The 4,440-nt window shown below is 33.3% G+C and overlaps 1 pseudogene; it reads right to left on the bottom strand.

The window, feature by feature from the left end:
* Positions 1-229: 229 nt before the first annotated feature.
* LOC109254947 (60S acidic ribosomal protein P1-like) lies at positions 230-536 on the bottom strand (annotated as a pseudogene).
* Positions 537-4,440: the final 3,904 nt, after the last annotated feature.

Raw genomic sequence — 4,440 nt, 5'->3', positions numbered from 1 at the left:
GTGTATCCACAGTAATTCATCACCCTATTTAAGATCTGAATATCTCTAATATCATTGAATCGTCTGTGTGTTTTTCCCTATTTTATATTCCAAACCTTATGTATTCTGCTCCATTTTCCCCTCTTCGAGGTCAACTACTACTTTTTATGTTTACTGTTTCTTTACTTTTTATTATTTTTAAAATTTTTTTAAGAGTTCAGCTTTTAATTGAACAGGTCACAGAAGGGGTTTAGTCAAAAAGCTCAAAGCCCATGTCATCATCAGACTCTTCTGAGTTTCCTTTCTTTCCTTCCACTTTCTTCTCCTTAGCTGGGCCTCCAGCTGCTGAGGTGGGCCCACCAGCTCCGACCTTTGCAGATAAGGCTCCAGATGTTGACGATGTTGGTCAGGGCCTTTGCAAATAAGGAAGGCCAGAAAGGTTCCACTTTTACACCTGCTGCTTTAACGAGGGCACTGATCGTCTCCGTCACCATTACCTCATCATTGTACAAGATGAGAGCAGAGTAGATGCAGATGAGCTTGAAGGCAGATGCCATTGTGCTGGAGAGGGCTGAGCAGGTGCTACTGGGAGCCATGCTAGTCCCCGATGAAGAGAGGGCCTCACCCCTATGCGGCCTTCCCTTCCGCGGAAGGACCTAGCATCTCACAGGCAGCTGAGGACAGTTTGCTTTTTATTTTAAAAAGCTTTCCCACATGTGTAAGGTGTTGCTGACGAATATATTGTGTAAAGAAGTATGCAGTCTTCTGGAGCTTGTTTTCTTTTGCTTATTACTAATATTTGCCCATATTATCGTTCATAACTATGTCTGTTCTTTTGACTGATTTTTGATATTTTATTAGCCAAATACACCACAGTTTATTTATCTCTCTCTGGTCCATGGAATCTAGGTTGCTGTTACTAACAATAAGGCTATGAACGGTTTTTACACATCTATAGGTGCATGTCATATATAGATCATATACTTACAAGCGGAATTTACAGGTACTGAATGAAGTATGCACATGATCAAATTTACAAGATAAGACTAAAGTGTTGTCCAAAATTGTTAAACCAATTTAGACATTTCCTGGTAGTTTATAAGGATTCACAGTGCTCCCTAGCCTTATCAGCACTTGCTATTATCAGATTTATTCATTTTGTCTATTTACTGGGTGTAATATTTTATGTTTTTCATTTTAATTTATATTGCTGTAATGACTAAGGTTGAACGTCTTTTTGTTTGATTACCATTACTGTTTCCAATTACTGTGGCTACTAATCCTTTTGTGTTTTTTGTTTCTGTCAGATTATCTTTCCTTGTTGATTTGTAGTTCTGCATTGATTAGGTTATTAATTTTATTCTCCTAATTTGTGCCTTGAATGATCACTCTATTTGTGGTGTTTTTTGGTGAACACAGATTGTTGAATTTAGCATAATTATATTTATCAAGCTTTATATGGTTAAGTCTTTTTTTGTGTGTCTCAAGAAATTCTACCCCTTATCTTTATATATTATATTTCTCAAATATATTTTCCTAGATAACATTCTAAGTGTGTTAAAAATTGCCATTCACTGTATGTCTGTAATTCTTCTAGAGTTAATTTTTGTGTGTAATGAAAACAGAAAAATATAATTTTATTTACTTATTTTTTAATTGGGAAAAACAGTGCTCCAGTACTTGGATAGTCCCTCTTTTCTACATTTTTTCTATATCCCATTTGTTATACTTTATCCCATTTGTTAATTAATATTTGCTAATATTCCATTTATTATACTTTAAATTTTCACAGATATGATGGGCTGGTTTTGACTCTGACCTATTAGTCATTTTTTTCTGTACTTATAGTAAGGCATTATGTACTTTAAGTGTTAATATCTAAAAAGGCAAGCCCCTTTGACTCTTCTTCTCGCTACCTTTCCTCACCTCCTCTGTCTCTTTTCTTGTTAAAAGGTTTCATGTGCCTTTGTTCTTTGTAAAATTAGAATAACAAATTCCTTGAAATTATGTTCGAACTTTGTTAAAATTGTTCTCATCTATAAGATCCATTTGGGGATTAATAATGTCTTTCAATATTGAGACCTTCTATCTATAAACTTGGTATGCCTTACCATTGGCATCTTTTGTTGCATAGACTCATTGGTACTTTATATTTTCATGATATTATAATGTATTGTGCACATTTGCATGTATATTGTTTTATTCAACAAATTCTTATTGAGTCCCTACTATGTGTCAGGTACTGTTCTAGGTGTATAAGACAGAGCAGTTAAAAAGAAAATTAAGAAAGTAAGTTAAAAAATTATTTCCTTATATACTTTATATTCTGTGCTGGATGGACAACAGACAAATGGGTAAACTAGTAAAAACTGCTATAGGGAAAAATAAACACAGGGAAGCTTAACAGTTAGTGATAGTGGTTTTGATAGTGGGCTATAATTTTAAATACGGTAGTGAGAGAAGTTCTTACTGACAATAAGACTTGTGAATGAATTCTTGAATAGTATGAGATTTTTTGTTGTTGTTTGTTGGTACCTAGAAAATGCAATTTAATGTTAATACGCATCTTCAGTTACCTTGTTAAACTCTCTTAAACTCTGTTAGTTTCATGAGTTTGCCTGTAGATTATTTTGGATTTGCTATGTACACCATGATAAGTAAATATATTATCTATGATTAAGAAATCAATTTATTTCTACTTGTTTCTTTTCTTTCTCCATGTCCTTTCTTGTCCTGTCTTATTTCACTGTCTAAGGACTTTTTATGTTGAATATTGAATTTCCACTAGTGATAAGTTGATTTTTTGTCTTGCTTCTGATACTAACAGAATCTTTAAAAAAAAAATTCTCCATTAAGGATGATGTTTGCTCTGAATTTTTTATTTACAAAATTTTTTAATGTTTATTTTTGTGAGAGAGAGAGGGGGAGACAGAGAGAGAGGGAAAGAGATAAGCAGGAGAGGGCCAGAGAGAGAGGGAGATGGAGACACAGAATCCGAAGCAGTCTCCAGGCTCTGAGCTTTCAGCACAGACCCTGATGTAGGGCTTGAACTCACAAACCACGAGATCATGATCTGAGCTGAAGTTGAGATGCTTAACCAATTGAGTCACCCAGGCTCCCCTATTCTGAATTTTTCATAGATAAGTTTTATCCAATTAAGAAGATTTTGTCTTCTAGTTCATGTTTTTTTAAACACATTTCTTTATCATGAGGGGTGTTTAATTTTTTGAGTGTTTAATCTGTGGATTTTTAGATGGTCTTTTCAATTGTCTCTTAAAATCTGTCATTGTGGTAGAGCATTTTTAGAAACTTGATCAGCTAAAGCATCCTAATATAAACTCAACTCAATTTAACATACCACTGAGATTTATTTGCTAAGAACCCTTAAAAGATTTTTGGTCTATATTCATGAGTGAGAGTGCTTTTTTTAAAAAAAAAATCTCATCATATTATTGTTTTCGTATCATAGACAAATTGAGAGCAGTTTCTTATATTTTGGGAGAATCATGTACAATTGCAGTTGTTCTTTGAAAAATTGGTAGATGTCACTTGTACATCCTGGGACTTTCTTTGTGGTAGAATTTTTGCTTAATAAATACATGTCTTAATGATTACAAGACTATTCAAACTTTTTTTTTTCTTAAGGAAATTTTAGTAAATTTTAATTCTGTTTCAATTTTAACTTGCCAAATTGAACATCATTAGGATAATAACTCTAAATGTTTTTTTTTTTAATTTACCTATATTTATCTATTTCCTTGCTCACAATTCTTTCTTTTAAACATTTTTTCCAACTATATTGAGGTAACATTTACATACAATAATGTGTAAATTTAAGGTGTAAAATGCATTGATTTGATAATATATTACCTATATGTTACATCATGATTACCACAGTAGCATTTGATAACACCGCGATCATGTCACATAATCCTTTCTTTTTTTGTGATAAAAACATTTAAGATGTGCTTTCTTAGCAACTTTCAAGTATATAATGCAGTATTTTTAATTATCTCAATGTTGTGCATTAGATCCCCAGAACTTATTCATCTTCTAACTGGTAGTCAGTACTACTTGACCAACATCTCTCCATTTCCCCCACCTTGGCAACTCCCATTCTATTCTCTGTTTCTGCAAGTTCACCTTTGTTTAGTTGCCACACATAAGTGTCACCATATAGTTTTTGTCTTTGACTGATTTCACTTAGCATTATACCCTCACAGCCCATCCCTGTTGTCACAAATGGCAGGATTTCTTTTCCATGGCTGAATAACATTTCCTCGTATATGTACACACAATATCTTCTTTATCCATTCATCCACTGGTGGATACAGGTTGCTTCTATATCTTGGTTCTTGTGAATAATCCTACAATAACTGTAATAATACTGCATATATCTCTTCAATATCCTGTTTTCCTTTCCTTTGCATATATATCCAGAAGTGGGATTGCTGGATTATG

Source organism: Panthera pardus, unplaced genomic scaffold (genome assembly GCF_024362965.1).
Source record: "Panthera pardus isolate Hobbes unplaced genomic scaffold, ASM2436296v1 HiC_scaffold_24, whole genome shotgun sequence".
In the NCBI taxonomy this organism is placed as follows: Eukaryota; Metazoa; Chordata; class Mammalia; order Carnivora; family Felidae; genus Panthera; species Panthera pardus.
The sequence above is the reverse complement of the archived record's forward strand: the minus strand, read 5'-3'. Positions and strand labels throughout refer to the sequence as shown.